We start from the raw sequence: 19,897 nt of genomic DNA on the forward strand, positions 1-19,897 counted from the left end.
AGGGGGTGCACGCCTTGTCCATTGCACCATGAAGAATGTCGGGGGGGGGGGGGGGGTGCACGCCTTGTCCATTGCACCATGAAGAATGTCGGGGGAAGGGGGTGCACGCCTTGTCCATTGCACCATGAAGAATGTCGGGGGGGGGGGTGCACGCCTTGTCCATTGCACCATGAAGAATGTCGGGGGGAGGGGGGGTGCACGCCTTGTCCTTTGCACCATGAAGAATGTCAGGGGGAGGGGGGGTGCACGCCTTGTCCTTTGCACCATGAAGAATGTCGGGGGGAGGGGGGGGTGCACGCCTTGTCCATTGCACCATGAAGAATGTCGGGGGAAGGGGGTGCACGCCTTGTCCATTGCACCATGAAGAATGTCGGGGGGGGGGGGTGCACGCCTTGTCCATTGCACCATGAAGAATGTCGGGGGGAGGGGGGGGTGCACGCCTTGTCCTTTGCACCATGAAGAATGTCAGGGGGAGGGGGGGTGCACGCCTTGTCCTTTGCACCATGAAGAATGTCGGGGGGAGGGGGGGTGCACGCCTTGTCCTTTGCACCATGAAGAATGTCGGGGGGGGGGGGGGGGTGCACGCCTTGTCCATTGCACCATGAAGAATGTCGGGGGGGAGGGCGGGGGGGGATGCACGCCTTGTCCATTACACCATGAAGAATGTCGGGGGGGGGGGGGGGGGTGCACGCCTTGTCCATTACACCATGAAGAATGTCGGGGGGGGGGGGTGCACGCCTTGTCCATTGCACCATGAAGAATGTCGGGGGGAGGGCGGGGGGGGTGCACGCCTTGTCCATTACACCATGAAGAATGTCGGGGGGGGGGGGGTGCACGCCTTGTCCATTGCACCATGAAGAATGTCGGGGGGAGGGCGGGGGGGGTGCACGCCTTGTCCATTGCACCATGAAGAATGTCGGGGGGAGGGGGGTGCACGCCTTGTCCATTGCACCATGAAGAATGTCGGGGGGGGGGTGCACGCCTTGTCCATTGCACCATGAAGAATGTCGGGGGGGGGGGGGTGCACGCCTTGTCCATTGCACCATGAAGAATGTCGGGGGGGGGGGGGGGGTGCACGCCTTGTCCATTGCACCATGAAGAATGTCGGGGGGGGGGGGGTGCACGCCTTGTCCATTGCACCATGAAGAATGTCGGGGGGAGGGGGGTGCACGCCTTGTCCATTGCACCATGAAGAATGTCGGGGGGGGGGGGGTGCACGCCTTGTCCATTGCACCATGAAGAATGTCGGGGGGGGGGGGGGTGCACGCCTTGTCCATTGCACCATGAAGAATGTCAGGGGGGGGGGGGGTGCACGCCTTGTCCTTTGCACCATGAAGAATGTCGGGGGGGGGGGGGGGTGCACGCCTTGTCCATTGCACCATGAAGAATGTCGGGGGGGGGGGGTGCACGCCTTGTCCATTGCACCGTGAAGAATGTTGGGGGGAGGGGGGTGCACGCCTTGTCCATTGCACCATGAAGAATGTCAGGGGGGGGGGGGTGCACGCCTTGTCCATTGCACCATGAAGAATGTCGGGGGGGGGGGGGGGGGTGCACGCCTGAACCGAAGCAAATCTGGATGAAAAAATCGATTTCAAGTGCATTTTCATTCATGGGGCGTGAGGGAGGGTGGAGAGAGGGTTATTTCCTCCAGCTGGGCCTCCAGCTCTGACAAGATGCCAGCCTCACTCACTCCACAACTAAAAAGAAACAAAAAGAAACAAAGTCAAAGCATAGCATCGATGTGAACGATGTGAATTCCTGCACCCGCTTATATTGAAGGCCTGTAGGGATTATGGTTGTCAAATAAACTCGTTCCTTTAGACAAATCAGAATTCAGAATTATTTTTATTCGGCCATGTTTGCACATGCACCGAAATTGTCTTGGTGTAGAAGGTGCAGACCTTACATTAGATATAAACCACTCAATACAATATAAAAAGAATACAAAAACAACACAATAATACCTATGCATACATTTAAACATATACAAGATATGGACAGAGTATTTACAGCCAAATGTGGCAGTAAAGTGAGTACAAATTTAGCAAGGCAAAGTGACAGGTACAAGTACAAGGTTGGCAATAGTACAGTTTCCAGAGTTAACAATTTTAGCAAAATATCTACATGATACAGATAAATGTGTTAACAGGTTATATTCACAGGTTATATGCATGAATTGCATTGTATTGCACATAACTGCCAAGGGAGGTGGGAGGTGCAGGAGCACCATGCATTGTGTGTGTTTATATGTTAGTGTTAGTGTTTGTGTGTGTGTGTGTGTGTGTGTGTGTGTGTGTGTGTGTGTGTGTGTGTGTGTGTGTGTGTGTGTGTGTGTGTGTGTGTGTGTGCGAGCCCCACAGCCATGGGATGGAAACTGTTCAGGTTAACCTTGCGTTACCAGGCTCTCAAAGGAGAGAGAGCCTGGTACCCATTACTACAGGCAGGATGACCCGCCCCGTGTCCCGGCCCTTCCGCGTTGGCCCTCATAGAAGGATGGTTTTATATGGTGTGAGTTCATTTTATTTTTGTAGCTCCATAGCTAGATAATGCGCATCACATTTATTTAGAATTTAGCAGAATAGTTTTTTGGGGGCATTTCATGCTTTAATTTCCATCTCTTTGGTGCTAAGTGCTCATTGATGTGGTGTTCATGCACTGCTATTCTGACAGATCAGCTGTTAGTGTGTCCATGCAATAGCCTACTGTTGCCTTTGACACATTAACCACTCCATCCTCCTCAGTCACCTACAATCCTGCATTGGCATAACTGCTTCAGCAACTCTCCTGGTTCAAATCTTACCTGTCAGACAGATTTCACTACATCTCCATCGATAACTGCAAATCCATACCACCCCAGTCTCACATGGAGTCCCTCAAGGCTTGGTGCTTGGTCCCCTCCTCTTCATCCTCTACATGCTCCCCCTAGGTCACATCATCTGCCGACTACATTTCCACTGCTACGCCGATGACACCCAGCTTTACATCTCCACCAAAACCATCACTCCTGCCATTCTCTCCACCCTCACAGACTGCCTCACTGAAGTAAAAACCTGGATGAACAACTTCCTCAAAATCAACTGAAATAAATCGGAAATCATCATCATTGGCCCTAAATCCCTCCTCCCAGAACTTCTCACTCTCCATCGACGGACACACAGTCACCCCCTCCCCCATGGTCAGAACCCTCGGCATTATCATGGATCCAACCCTCTCCAACCCTCTCCTTCAAGTCACACATCAACAACATCACCAAAACATCCTTCTGCACCTCCGTAACATTGCACAACTCCGCCCCACCCTCTCCTCCTCAGCCACAGAAACACTCATCCATGCCTTCATCACCTCCAGACTAGACTACTGCAACAGCAGTATCCACTGTCCTCCATAAACTGCAATACTTTAAAAACTCAGCTGCACGGTTGCTCACCCACTCCCGCTCCAGAGAACACATCATCCAACACTTTCACTGGCTTCCAATCCAGCACCAAATCCATTTCAAGATCCTCCTCCTCACTTACAAAACTCGCAATAATCTCGCCCCCTCATACCTGACAGATCTCCTCCATCGCCACTCCCCCACTCGCCACCTCCGATCTGCCGATACCAACCTTCTCACCCCCATCACCAAGACCAAGTACCGCCCCTTGGGGGGACAGAGCCTTCGCCATTGCTGCCCCAACCCTCTGGAATTCCCTGCCCCTTAACATCTGAAACTCTGACACACTCACTTCTTTCAAAAACCAACTCAAATCCCACCTTTTCAACAAAGCCTACAATATCTGACTTCTACCTCCACCATCCTTCATTTTGCAACCCCCATATTTGTATGTGTTCCGTATCTGTGTACATTTGATGTTATACTCTATGTAAAGTGTCTTTGAGTACCTAGAAAAGCACTATATAAGTCATATGTATTATTAGTATTACTGTGACATATTTTTACTTGATTATCTTTGCTGCAGTTTGAGTTTCTGTCTTCTTTGTCTGTTCAGCCATGGTGGCTATATCACTGCTAATGCTGACTGCTCACTTCTTTTCTTCTTCTGTTTATTTCAAACAAACTGGAAACGTAAAATGCATCACTTCCTCTGCAGCAGAGGAAAGAGCTGTCAGACTTGGAACAGCAAATAGAAAAGATTTCATCAACTGGTTGTAGGTTGAATCTCTATTGTGTCGAAATAATGGTGATACAAGGTAGCAAAGAGTAGCTGCAAGCTTGACATTCTAACACTGCTGACAAGCCACTTCTGGGGCACTGAGGGACAACTATAGATGCTTAATGCACAGTTGTGCATAATGTGACATGTGGTGAAAAGAAAATAGCCAACAAAAAATTCAAAATGCCAAGGTACGCATATTAAGTATTTATATAGCTTGTTTGCAACCATGTGATTCTGATGACGTCGCTGGGGGGCAGCTCTCCCAGAGCTACTATGGAGAGTGGAGAAAAGCGAGAATGCAAGAGGGTTGGATGCCGCTCCAAGCTGCAGGTATCGCCAGAAGATTGCAAAACATATATGATATGATCCATATGATGAAGAGAAGCCATTTTTCCAGCGACTTGTCACATTTTGCTCGTGCTTTCCTCTGTAACCTGCTGCTGGTTGTTAGTGCTTTCCTATGTAGCCTGCTGCTGCTTTCCTATGTAGCCTGCTGCTTTCCTCTGTAGCCTGCTGCTGGTTGTTAGTGCTTTCCTATGTAGCCTGCTGCTGCTTTCCTATGTAGCCTGCTCCTTTCCTATGTAGCCTGCTGCTTTCCTATGTAGCCTGCTGCTTTCCTATGTAGCCTGCTGCTGCTTTCCTGTAGCCTGCTGCTTTCCTATGTAGCCTGCTGCTCGTTGTTATAGTGCTTTCCTATGTAGCCTGCTGCTGCTTTCCTATGTAGCCTACTGCTTTCCTATGTAGCCTGCTGCTGCTTTCCATGTAGCCTGCTGCTGCTTTCCTATGTAGCCTGCTGCTGCTTTCCTCTGTAGCCTGCTGTTGGTTGCCCCCCAGCATCATCACGTGGGTTGCAAACAAGCCAATGGCCACAGTCTCCCCCCTTGACATGACGTTTAGGCTATTTTATTTAGGCCAGACAACAAAGTCCATGAAAGATTTGTTCTTATGTGTTTTTCTTACACCAGGGCTACGTGCATTTTTCTTATACCAGAGGTATGTGTTTTTCTTATACCAGGTGTACATGTGTTTTTCTTACACCAGGGCTACGTGCATTTTTCTTATACCAGAGATATGTGTTTTTCTTATACCAGGTGTACATGTGTTTTTCTTATACCAGGTGTACATGTGTTTTTCTTATACCAGGTGTACATGTGTTTTTCTTATACCAGGTGTACATGTGTGTTTCTTATACCAGGTGTACATGTGTTTTTCTTATACCAGAGATATGTGTTTTTCTTATACCAGAGATATGTGTTTTTCTTATACCAGGTGTACATGTGTTTTTCTTATACCGGAGATGTTTTTCTTATACCAGGGGTACATGTGTTTTTCTTACACCAGGTGTACATGTGTTTTTCTTATACCAGGTGTACATGTGTTTTTCTTATACCAGAGATATGTGTTTTTCTTATACCAGAGATATGTGTTTTTCTTATACCGGAGATGTTTTTCTTATACCAGGGGTACATGTGTTTTTTTTATACCAGGTGTACATGTGTTTTTCTTATACCAGGTGTACATGTGTTTTTCTTATACCAGGTGTACATGTGTTTTTCTTATACCAGGTGTACATGTGTTTTTCTTATACCAGGGGTACATGTGTTTTTCTTATAACAGAGATATGTGTTTTTCTTATACCAGGTGTACATGTGTTTTTCTTATACCAGGGGTACATGTGTGTTTCTTATACCAGGTGTACATGTGTTTTTCTTATACCAGGTGTACATGTGTTTTTCTTATACCAGGGGTACATAGGTGTACATGTGTTTTTCTTATACCAGGGGTACATGTGTTTTTCTTACACCAGAGATGTGTTTTTTTCTTATACCAGGGGTACATGTGTCTTTCTTGCACCAGAGATACAGTATGTGTTTTTTCTTATACCAGGCGTACATGTGTTTTTCTTACACCAGAGATATGTGTTTTTTCATATACCAGGAGTATGTGTTTTTCTTACACCAGAGATGTGTTTTTCTTATACCAGGGATATATGTGTGTTTCTTATACCAGCGGTACATGTGTTTTTCTTGCAACAGGGTTATGTGTTTTCTTATACCAGAGCTATATTTTTCCAAGAAGAGGTTCCGATTGATTATTCTTAAAAGCTATGGACAAATGCAATTCATTCACATAAAATTGTTGCTTTACTAATTACTAGAAGAAGAAAAAACCTCAAAACACATAATCAACATAACCAGCACTCGCTGGTAATGGATCTTGATCAAAAATTTATTTTGCCGCCAATGACTTTTAATACATGTGGCACTTTAGCAACAAGAAAAACAGGCTGTAAGTCAAATCAATTGAACGCACCTCTGCCACCTTTTGTCTTGGGTTAAGTTGGACATTGATTAAGGCTATTTGACTCTTTACAGAGGGCAAACAGGATAAGGCTGCAGCATGGGGCAGCTGGATGAAAATACTGCATCATTAGCACATTATTTTGTACTTTCTAAATGTCATCTGGCCACAGAGGGTACAGTACAATGAACCAAACAGCCTTCATCCACCAGCAGAGCCCTTATATGGTGTCAGAGTCCACTTTGACCTCTCAGAAAGTCACACCAGACACCATTATTAACCTTCTTCAACAGGACTCAGGAAGCAGTGTGTGTGTGTGTGTGTGTGTGTGTGTGTGTGTGTGTGTGTGTGTGTGTGTGTGTGTGTGTGTGTGTGTGTTTTGATGTAACTCGTGTGTATGCTGAGAGAGTGAAGAAGCAGTGTGTGTATGTGTGTGTGTTTTGATGTAACTCGTGTGTATGCATGCTGAGAGAGTGAGGAAGCAGTGTGTGTTTGTGTGTGTTTTGATGTAACTCGTGTGTATGCATGCTGAGAGAGTGAGGAAGCAGTGTGTGTTTGTGTTTTTGTGTGTGTGTGTGTGTGTGTGTGTGTGTTTTGATGCAACTCATGTGTATACATGCTGAGAGAGTGAGGAAGCAGTGTGTGTTTGTGTGTGTGTGTGTGTGTGTGTGTGTGTGTGCGTGTGTGTGTGTGTGTGTGTGTGTGTGTGTGTGTGTGTGTGTGTGTGCGTGTGTGTGTGTGTGTGTGTGTGTGTGTGTTTTGATGCAACTCATGTGTATACATGCTGAGAGAGTGAGGAAGCAGTGTGTGTTTGTGTGTGTGTGTGTGTGTGTGTGCGTGTGTGTGTGTGTGTGTGTGTGTGTGTGTGTTTGTATGTGTGTTTGTGTGTTTTGATGTAACTCGTGTGTATACATGCTGAGAGAGTGAGGAAGCAGTGTGTGTGTGTGTGTGTGTGTGTGTGTGTGTGTGCGTGTGTGTGTGTGTGTGTGTGTGTGTGTGTGTGTGAGTGTGAGTGTGAGTGTGTGTGTGTGTGTGTGTGTGTGTGTGTGTGTGTGTGTGTGTTCTGATGTAACTCGTGTGTATTCATGCTGAGAGAGTGAGAGACAGTAAAAATAAATAGAGTGCGCTCGTCGCCGCTGTTTGAACCTGTTTCCTGACGCTTGACACTTCCATCTTCTCCTCTTGTGTGCTTTCACACGATATCGTTCCTGAGCTCACTTGTCCCCAAATTGACCCCAGGTTCAGAACGTTTGATGAGCAGTGTTGGGCACGTTACTTTAAAAAAGTAATATATTACATATTACTCGTTACTATTTTCAAAAGTAATATTATTACTTTACTTATTACTCCATGCCAAAAGTAATTTGTTACATACTCGTTATATTACTTTTCCGTTACATTCCACACAAATGGCAATAGGCCTTTTTCACTGCAGCGATTTTGTGTCTAAAAGGCAGGAGGTAACACAGGTGCACCAAGATGTTAATTAGGGCTTCCAACTTCCAGTCCATTTAGGTGTTCCAGTGCCAGAGCCCTAATTAGTTAGTTGGTTGCACCTGTGTATACTCTGTCTTATAGACACAAATGGCCGTTGTGAAAAAGGTCCATAGCGTTTTTCTCATCAAAATGCAGACTTTGCGGTGCGAATGTGTGAACTAGGTGTATTATGTGCCGTTCCATTTAAACTAATCGCTTTGCCAGAGCACAGCTTCCTACAAAGATGCTTGATGAAGAGCACACCTGGCTCAAAGTGATTACTGACAAGATGCAATCTTTTAAACAGCTTCTGTTTTATAGAATGCAGTATGCACTGCCAATGCAAACTCAATACGTATAGGCTACATTATACATCTTTGTGTAACAAGTTTGTGTCACAAATAACGTTAGCTCTGCAACATTAACATTAACCTGACAATAATAACAGCAATGTTTGATGTCCACCAGCTTGTGAGTTTTTACGTTATCTCTGTATTTTAACAGTTTTCCGGTTTCTGTTGTGCTGTCCTCTAGTCTCGTAACGTTAACGTTAGGAAGTTTGAGCTCGTGTTTTTCACAGTGGAAAGAGTGTTAGTAGCCTACCTGTCCTGGACACCGTTTACATTTGACTTTGATGTTCGTGTCACCTTTCTTCCCGACAAAAACAAAGTCATGGGAATATATCCAGCCACGGATTTTCCTCCTTGGCTCAGCAGGGCAGAGAGGGAGGTGTGCCTGCCTGTTGTTGCTCTGAATGTGCTCTGCGGTGACGTCACCTTGTTTTGGGAGCGTTAAAAGCCATGCTGCTTGTGATCAGTGAATGCCGACTGCGTGTCGTTTTGCAGCACAGCGGCATCACAGAATGGACTCAACAAAAGATGTAACGAGTTGTTTTATCTTGAAGTAACGGTAATATTATTACTTATATTCTATAGTAATTCGTTACACTACTCATTACTTGGAAAAAGTAATATTATTACAGTAACGAGTAACTAGTAACTCGTTACTTCCCAACACTGTTGATGAGTGTGCATGTTGTGTTTCATTCCGTGCCCAGGCGCGTCACGGGGAACCGTGATAGGGTCTACTTGAAAAGGTGGTTTGGGGAACGCTTGTGAACACCAACCGTACTGAACCACATATAGCCAACAAAACAGGCAAGGATACACTCCAGGCGTAGTTGATGACACAAGTGTGTCAGTAGCCAAGTGTTGCGTTCCGTTCCTGAGCACGGAAGACATTTTGTAATGTGAAAGCTGGGGGGATCGAGGGAGGGGGGGCAACACAACAAAAGCAATGGTTCCCAGTGAGAAAGCACCCTTAATCTCCACAACCTCAACAAGTGGAGGAGGAGAGACGGCATCTTCTCCTCTTTTAATCTCCACAACCTCAACAAGTGGAGGAGGAGAGACAGCGGGGGCTCGTGTCAGATGAGGTCTGTCGATATCGCTCATCAAACAGGAGCTGATCAAAGCCCCGCCTGTGCCCGTGCAGGCAGAGGGATTAACCAATCATACACAGTGTCCTTGACAGGGGGGTGATGTATTTGTAATCTGTTAATGATTATGCATGTTAATGATGATACGTCTGCTTTTCTGTTGGTTGAATGAATGCTAACAGAGAGCTAACGAGATACATTTCATTTGTTTTCAGCTTTCGCTGCAGTAATAGTGACTTGGCCCAGCAGTGTGTGTTGTCTGGATGTCGGTGCTGCGCAGGGAAACTCTGAGAACACTTTTAAGCCTTTGAGACACTGTGCGATTTTGGGCTCTCCCAGACGAAGGATCGTGAAAGAAGACCAACGTGAAAGAAACGTAGAGATATCGTTGGTCGTGGCTACAAAAACGCTCGCCTTGCGTCGCGCAGTGAGAGAGGTTCAAAGACGACCGTTGTCAAAGTCTTGTGACCAAAGATGGTCGATAGGACAAATTCTGACAGTGTCAGAAATGTAGGGTGACCGCTACGATGTCTGATAACAACCAACAGAAATTCCACATGATCATATAGGCAATAGACGCTAAATGCTAGTAGGCTAATAAATAGTTGACATTACCTCTCTCGCAAAATTGGCCACGACCACGTCCACATGATCCTTCTCATCCTCCTCTTTGGATATTTTTCCAGAATCCAGACACATAAATTCCACTTTGCAAAAGCTCCATTCTTGCTAAGCTTTGTCGGTTCATTGTTGACATTTCTACCAGACAACTGTGGCGCACATTGATCGATGCGTAGCTGCGGCGTGCGCTGCTGACGTTTGATTATTGACTGCTGATTGACGGGTATGGGGAGACGTGCGTCGTAGCCAGTAGGTGTCATCATCGTACCGTCTACACTCTACACACATGAAACCTGATGTCCTAACCAAAGCTATTTTCACACATGAACTCCGGATCAGGTGAGGGTTGCTCCCCACTGAGCCTGCCCCGGATGATACGTGAAGTGTACCCTTTCACACATGAGGCATGTTGCATTCTCACATGAGTAGCACCTCCGCAGAGTTTGTAAAGTAGAGAGGGGGCGGGGGTGGGGGAATTTGGGCATGACCAGAGTTATGAAAACTAAAAATACATAATGGGCGATAACTGCCTAACGTTCACGGCATATAATCATTTGCGCATAGCCTAACGTTAGTAAGTAATTAATTAAACAACCCTACAACTCACGCCCAGATGCATCGATTTCCTCGAGTCGCAAGCACTACAAACAAAACAGGTCTTTGCTATGTTCAGTCCTAAAATGCATCAAACCTACTAGAATTATACAGAATACAGGAAGCTAGACGTTTTTACCTTCAAAATAAAACAAATGTTGTATTACTTAGTAACAAAAAATCAGAATGTCGACTCACTACGGGTTAAAATTGACTTTTCGAAGGGAGCAGGTATTCTTCCAGTTTATCTCCGTTCTGTATCTTTCGAAACACACACAAAAAAACATTACACGTGCATTTACTTTATTTAATTGCCATTATTGCGAAGGTTATACCCGGAAGTTTTCGTTTTATACTGCCTGACTTGACGCTACTTGGAATTTGCGGTTCTGCCATTGAATCTTCACAAACGCTGTGTAAACGTTAAATCAAAGACATGAACGCAACCAGATCCAGATACCCTACCTAGCGATGTCCAATACTGGGAAGCGGGACGACCCTCGTGTCCAAAAATGCTTATTAAATGTGTGTGCTGTGCGAAGCAGACATGAAATCAGATCAGAGCCATAAGCCTTTCAATCCAGCAATCCAGCAACATGTTGGCTGTCGCACACGGAGCAGTTTTGAGCTTCATTTGGAAACCAAATGGCATGATGTGTTTTTTGCTCGCTCATTCACATCGACTATTTATATAATAATAATCTGTCACGATGTCTCTGTCCTCATGCACTCACGAGCTGACTACTTCACGGAGCTCTGGAGGGGGGGGGGGACAATACGCTTCTGCGACTACGGCTGGGGCTACACTTCCCTCCGTCTAGGAGGAGGCTCCGCGGGAGGGGGTCCACGCATTAGTACGACACCCCATAGGTCAGACTACACATAACTCCGACCACCGCTAATCCGACCATTGATGTCTACGGCGAGTTTTATCATTGTAGTCTCATAATGTCGACCCTCCATTAATCCGACCATTTTAACGCCATTATTCCGACTGTCGGATTTCATACCCAGTAGTTCGACCTCGCGTAAATCCGCCTATACAGCACTTCCAACAGAAGCAGTCTGTGCATTTCTCTGTGCGCTCTCAAACATGCACACACTACAAGATTTGTAAATGTGGCGCACCACGCACTACAGGATATTATTAAGATTATCGGCAGGATAATCACCTTGACGCCCGGCCATACTCCGAACCTGTTTCGTTTTTGGGGTTCCAGCAGTGACCAAAGCGCTCCGCCCCCACCTCACCTCTCTCTCTCTTTTCCTAATTTTCATGCCCGTCTCGCCAAACAAATGAATCTCACGGCAGTTAGCATGCGTGTAAACAACGCGACTCTATTGTCTGTACAAGTGAGAACACAAACACATGGGCTACCAAAATATATTCCCCTGCTGCATGTCTTGATGAGATTGGCAAAAGTTTGGATAGACTGGATTGCTTCCCGCAGCAGCAATGCCTTTTTTCCCCACACTGCTCGATAGACAGGTAGGAGATTAACAGCCTCTGACTGGCAGGGGCTCAAAACTACGATATAACAACTTTTTATTCATTGGTCATTCATTGTGATATAAATTAGTGACATTTTCCCCCAAATACTCGTGGTTCTGTGCTGTTGGTATTTGGTAGCCTATCTGATGCCTGCAGTGCAGCGCATCAAATGAGCCGCGTCAATTAACGCGTCAATCTCTCTCTCTCTCTCTGGAGTCCCACGCAACTGTCTACGCAATTTACTGCGGTCGGATTTTTGGGAGGTCGGATTTATGAGATTAAAATAATAGGGCGGATCTTTGGGTAGTCTAACTCATGAGTGGTCGAACTATTGAGAGGTCGGACGGAAGACTATGCCCCCCGCGGGAGCGCGCATGAGCCACGAAAATCTGTTCACAAATGAGCCCCATGCGGATGGCCTCTAGATAACTCCTGAATTCCAAACATGTGTGAAAGCAGCTCAAGTTTATTAGATCCAACCTTGCACAGTGTGGCTAATAAACGTATAAGATTGATCAAATCTTACAGTGTGTCGAGGGCTTTAAATGCAAACTCAGTGTTACACTAAGCAATGTCCAAGACGAAACATAGTTATGCTTATACATTTGATATGAAGTGTAAACACAAAACAAAATTCTAGAGGCAAATGGACACATCACACTTGGTTTGCCAGTATATTGTGAAAATGTTTGCCCTTCGTTAAAAATCAGATATGAACCATGTAACCACACCATAGATGACGTCACACCAACATCACGTGACACCTCTGATGAAGACTGCAGAAACAGCAGCCGAAACATGTCAGGTACAAACATTGCCTAACTGGCCTTTATAGATGAACTATTATAAATAATAAATAAGATATCAACCAATCAGTCATCCAGCTCCAATATGATGGATATGATGTAGTTTGATTGATGGTAACATGATAACATTATTATTATCATGGGTTTCAATGGAGTGTTTCATGGTCTAAAAGTTGTTTAAGTGGCAAGAAAACAATTCTGGGAGGAACAGAATTATTGTTTTGAAATATTGGCACAAAATATCTGCAACTGCTGACTTCAAAAGTACAAAAGTACTGGTATCAACCTTCAAAAACCCATGTTGGTCTAAAGTCCTGTCAATACACTGTATATAATTCATTATTACCTTCTAATTATGGCAGTGGCAATAGAGATAAATATAACCTGATTATACATCAACAAGGTGAAAAGAGATGATCTGTTGTAAGAAGACATGCTTGGAGCCCGTCCAATGGTGCTAAATCACGGCTCTCTGAGGTCCAATCAAAAACATTACCATTACAGGGCCAATCTGCAGGCGGTATCAATGAGGCTTTGATCAGGGGATTGGGCTTGGCTTCTTCTGATCTGCTCCTCAGCGAGCATTTACAGGCTTTGAATTGCCAATCATGTTCCTGTACAGTATTATCCCAGTGTTGTCGTCCAATGCCTTTCATGGGATGGCTTAATGACACAGGAGACACAGAGAGCAGAGTGCAGGAGACACAGAGAGCAGTGTACAGGAGACACAGAGAGCAGTGTACAGGAGACACAGAGAGCAGAGTACAGGAGACACAGAGAGCACAATGTACAGGAGACACAGAGAGCACAATGTACAGGAGACACAGAGAGCAGAGTACAGGAGACACAGAGAGCAGTGTACAGGAGACACAGAGAGCAGAGTACAGGAGACACAGAGAGCAGAGTACAGGAGACACAGAGAGCAGAGTACAGGAGACACAGAGAGCAGAGTACAGGAGACACAGAGAGCAGAGTACAGGAGACACAGAGAGCAGAGTACAGGAGACACAGAGAGCAGAGTACAGGAGACACAGAGAGCAGAGTACAGGAGACACAGAGAGCAGAGTACAGGAGACACAGAGAGCAGTGTACAGGAGACACAGAGAGCAGTGTACAGGAGACACAGAGAGCAGAGTACAGGAGACACAGAGAGCAGTGTACAGGAGACACAGAGAGCACAATGTACAGGAGACACAGAGAGCAGAGTACAGGAGACACAGAGAGCAGAGTACAGGAGACACAGAGAGCAGTGTACAGGAGACACAGAGAGCAGTGTACAGGAGACACAGAGAGCAGAGTACAGGAGACACAGAGAGCAGAGTACAGGAGACACAGAGAGCAGAGTACAGGAGACACAGAGAGCACAATGTACAGGAGACACAGAGAGCAGAGTACAGGAGACACAGAGAGCAGAGTACAGGAGACACAGAGAGCAGTGTACAGGAGACACAGAGAGCAGTGTACAGGAGACACAGAGAGCAGAGTACAGGAGACACAGAGAGCAGAGTACAGGAGACACAGAGAGCAGTGTACAGGAGACACAGAGAGCAGAGTACAGGAGACACAGAGAGCAGAGTACAGGAGACACAGAGAGCAGAGTACAGGAGACACAGAGAGCAGAGTACAGAAGAGAGAGCAGAGTACAGGAGACACAGAGAGCAGAGTACAGGAGACACAGAGAGCACAATGTACAGGAGACACAGAGAGCAGAATACAGGAGACACAGAGAGCAGAGTACAGGAGACACAGAGAGCAGTGTACAGGAGACACAGAGAGCAGAGTACAGGAGACACAGAGAGCAGTGTACAGGAGACACAGAGAGCACAATGTACAGGAGACACAGAGAGCACAATGTACAGGAGACACAGAGAGCAGTGTACAGGAGACACAGAGAGCAGTGTACAGGAGACACAGAGAGCAGTGTACAGGAGACACAGAGAGCAGAGTACAGGAGACACAGAGAGCAGAGTACAGGAGACACAGAGAGCAGAGTACAGGAGACACAGAGAGCAGAGTACAGGAGACACAGAGAGCAGAGTACAGGAGACACAGAGAGCAGAGTACAGGAGACACAGAGAGCAGAGTACAGGAGACACAGAGAGCAGAGTACAGGAGACACAGAGAGCAGTGTACAGGAGACACAGAGAGCAGTGTACAGGAGACACAGAGAGCAGAGTACAGGAGACACAGAGAGCAGAGTACAGAAGACACAGAGAGCAGAGTACAGGAGACACAGAGAGCAGAGTACAGGAGACACAGAGAGCAGAGTACAGGAGACACAGAGAGCAGAGTACAGGAGACACAGAGAGCAGAGTACAGGAGACACAGAGAGCAGAGTACAGGAGACACAGAGAGCAGTGTACAGGAGACACAGAGAGCAGAGTACAGGAGACACAGAGAGCACAATGTACAGGAGACACAGAGAGCAGAGTACAGGAGACACAGAGAGCAGTGTACAGGAGACACAGAGAGCAGTGTACAGGAGACACAGAGAGCAGAGTACAGGAGACACAGAGAGCAGAGTACAGGAGACACAGAGAGCAGTGTACAGGAGACACAGAGAGCAGTGTACAGGAGACACAGAGAGCAGAGTACAGGAGACACAGAGAGCAGAGTACAGGAGACACAGAGAGCAGAGTACAGGAGACACAGAGAGCAGAGTACAGGAGAGAGAGCAGAGTACAGGAGACACAGAGAGCAGAGTACAGGAGACACAGAGAGCAGAGTACAGGAGACACAGAGAGCACAATGTACAGGAGACACAGAGAGCAGAATACAGGAGACACAGAGAGCAGAGTACAGGAGACACAGAGAGCAGTGTACAGGAGACACAGAGAGCAGAGTATAGGAGACACAGAGAGCAGTGTACAGGAGACACAGAGGGCAGTGTACAGGAGACACAGAGAGCAGTGTACAGGAGACACAGAGAGCAGTGTACAGGAGACACAGAGAGCAGTGTACAGGAGACACAGAGAGCAGAGTACAGGAGACACAGAGAGCAGAGTACAGGAGACACAGAGAGCAGAGTACAGGAGACACAGAGAGCAGAGTACAGGAGACACAGAGAGCAGTGTACAGGAGACACAGAGAGCAGTGTACAGGAGACACAGAGAGCAGAGTACAGGAGACACAGAGAGCAGTGTACAGGAGACACAGAGAGCAGTGTACAGGAGACACAGAGAGCAGAGTACAGGAGACACAGAGAGCAGAGTACAGGAGACACAGAGAGCAGAGTACAGGAGACACAGAGAGCAGAGTACAGGAGACACAGAGAGCAGAGTACAGGAGACACAGAGAGCAGAGTACAGGAGACACAGAGAGCAGTGTACAGGAGATGCCTCGCTGCTTTCAAATGCCTTCATAATAAAAGGCCTTATTGTTGAAGTGTATTGTTGCTCATTCATCCCACGACTGCATGCTGGAATTTAATTGTAAAAGCTTCAAAGGATTGGCCTTCCCTGTGTATTTGTCTTTAGTGCATCTTTGTGGCCTTTTTAGGCACAAAGACTGGCGTTAAACGCAAAAAAACGCGCCTTGCGCCTGCCTCGGGAAGATAGCAACATGGTTTTAGGCCCCAAAATGCGCTTTATGCCGAAGAGGCGTGGCGCAGTGCCAGAATAGGCGTTTCGGCCTTAAATACCAGCCTAATGATATCTTCCCCCCTGGCGTAAATTTAGCGCTTAGCGCTTTTCAAAACCAGGCCTTATTCAGTGCTCCGGTTATATTAGGCTACTGTGCGTAATTGCGCGGAGCTCTCCTCTGCCATCTCACTCTCTCTTCCCCTCTCTCTCTCTCTCTCTCTCTCTCTCTCTCACACTCCCTCTCTCTCGTGCAGATAGGCACAAGGACTGATGAAAAAAAAGTTGTTATACCGTAGTTTTGAGCCCCTGTCATTCAGAGGCTGTTGCATCATCCTACCTGTGCACTCCCCCTACCAAAGCCACACATGTGAAATCTCCCAGCATGCATTGAGGCTAATACATTTTGACAATAAATAGCAACCAAATCAGCCTAAATAGACTAAGTGATAGATATAAATAATATGTATATTAACACAAGATGCAATTTTGGAACATTTCAATATTGGACAAAATAAAAAATAAAAATGAAAACACAACCCTATGTGAAATATGTAATCCAGGTGGTATATATATCCCTTGCAAAGTTAACGTGATATAGATGAGTGATAGCGTGATCCACTCCAATAAGACTTGGCTTACTTCACATGTACTTTTACAATAAAAACACATTTATGCAATGACTTTACATAATGTAGGCTATATTTATGTGCATCATTTAGGCTGTGCAGCAGGTCGTCTAAAAGTTATAAAACTACCTGCCCTGAATGAGCCGAGTGGGGGTGCTTGTTGTTCACTATTGTGAAAGTTATGTTTACAACATAACGATCATGGAATTGGATGCATATCAGGAATGTCACCGATAGTTAACGTTCTATATTGTAGGCTACAGGGAGACCGCATCAGCCCTGCTGAACAGATCTGTATTTGCCTGGCTGTAGGTTGAATTGTTTTATTTAGGCTATGATCTGTGATGTGCTGAGATATCCAAATTGGCATGAAGAGATGACAGCATGCAGCCAAAACCCGGACATGGATCGAGTGGATCGGAGCTTCGAAAGGAAGAATGTCATTGAGTAACTGCAGTTCACCAATAAGCAGGTTGTGCATAATTTTATGCTTAAAAGGCGTGGTTATAATGCTTAAGGCTGCATGTAGCGCCGACACCAAAATATTGAGTGCGCTGGTCCACGCCCACTAATCTGCGCTGCGCCTGGCACTAAGCGCAGTTTTTAGGCCATTGCAACGATAGAGGGCACACTCGCCAGGGACGATTAACCCACCAAAACAGAATATGTCCACCTTTGTTATTTGCAGAATAGAGTTGACTCACCTTTGTAGTCTGACTTAAATCTGTCTTATGTAAATTCATAGAGAGACCATGATGTAAGGGGAAAGAAACCATAGATTCATGCTTTTTGTGAAACTATCACTTTTTCTCAATTCCACCAGCGGCTGTTTGCTTCACAATAATTTTGGCAGATTAAATTTGAGGCATCTGAAAGAAAGCAGGATATGACACAAGTTGGGCCCTTCCTCACAGAGAGACAGTGGTCATAGAGTACTGCGAGTGACAAACCAGAGAAGAAGAAGATCCACAGGCTGCAACACTGTTCGCTTAGAAATGTAGTCCACTAACATCAACAAATGAGTGACCCAACAACAAAAGACGTAAGATGTGTGTGACATCGTGATTTGGCTAATGCATAATTAAATCTCAAATCCAAAAGAATCTCACATTAGCCAGAGGACCCATGTAATATTTTGAAAACCCTACCCACTTTAGATGTTGACTTGATCGTGGCTCCAATTTGTCAGATAATTGCGCACCGAGCTGTATTCACATTCTCCTCTGGTATCTTTTACAGCAGCACTTTACAATTTTTCTGATTTTATCTTCTTTTCTGTCTGCTTTCTATTTTAGCCTTGCCATGCAATTACAGTGCCCATTAACGTCTCCATTCTCTCCCCTGCCCTCGCTAAAATGTCCCAGATCAGTGTCAAATGGGGAAGAGGACTGAAATAGTCTCTGTGTGACATGCATGTAATACACCATCCTTGAAGGATGATTCAATATTTATTCACAAATGTTGGAAAGCGGGGAAATTTAAGACTATTAATGCGCTAGACGGCCTCTGCAGGCGGTTAACCGCACTTTCACAGTTTTAGAAGATTCAACATATTCATAGTAGATATTTTGTCAATGCAGGCACAAGTAAAAAAAAAAAGTTACTGTGTGTGTGTGTGTGTGTGTGTGTGTGTGTGTGTGTGTGTGTGTGTGTGTGTGTGTGTGTGTGCGTGCGTGCGTGCGTGCATACGTACGTACGTATATATATATATATATATATATATATATATATATATATATATATATACATACATACATACAAGGGGTACGGTGGCGCAGTCGGTAGCGCTGTCGCCTCACAGCTAGAAGGTCCTGAGTTCGATTCTCGCCTGGGACGCTGTGGGCGCTGGAGTTGTGGCCCCCCCATATCTTCAGTGCCTACTGCCCAGATGGGCTATCTCGTCGAAAGGGCTTTTCTGTGTGGAGTTTGCATGTTCTCCCCGTACCCCCCAGGGGGTTCCTCCGTACATAACCCCCCACTAAAAAGATGCAGAAGATCGTCATCCGACCAGTGACGACAACATCTGAAGTTGGTCCAATGATGGTCCAATGATGGTCCCCGGGCGCTGGAAAGAAATAGCGACCACTGCTCCTGGCCTGCCCCCCGGAGGAAAGGACAAGCCTGGATGGGTCAAATGCAGAGGACATATTTCACCGGCCACCGTCAGCATGAGTGTGTGTTGTGGCCGCATGCATGTGTTGTAATGTGTTCGTGTGACAATAAAGACAGGCTTCCGTCTGAAATCCTGTTTAAAAAAAACATACATACATATATATGTATATATACATATATATGTAAACATACCAGAAACCATCATCAGAATAATTACTTTGAATTTGATGGGACCTTTGCCTTCAACATTTATCCCTCACGGCACAATATATTCTCACACACTCCAATTCTCTCCATATCCCTGTGCATCATCTTTGTGACCTTCAAAGGCATCTTGGCATAAAGAATGTGCACATATCCCTGTGCATCATCTTTGTGACCTTCAAAGGCATCTTGGCATAAAGAATGTACACACTAAAAGATGTTTGCCGGAGATGATAGCACGTGCCGAGGTGTTTGTCCGATATTGCCACAGTAGAGAAACTAAGTGATGATCCTGTTGTGATGGGCGGGCGGGTTCACCAGCAACTCACTGGCAGCCAGTCGCCAAAAGAACTGGAGTGTGCATGTGATAGTGATGTACAGTATAGCGATGTATGTGATGTGTATATGTATGTGATAGTGATGTATAGCATAGCACCAATATGAGACATGGGAAAGACTTGGCACACCTGGCAATGTGTCAAACTA

The sequence above is a fragment of the Poromitra crassiceps genome, assembly GCF_964638095.1.
Source record: "Poromitra crassiceps genome assembly, chromosome: 2".
NCBI classification, from domain to species: domain Eukaryota; kingdom Metazoa; phylum Chordata; class Actinopteri; order Beryciformes; family Melamphaidae; genus Poromitra; species Poromitra crassiceps.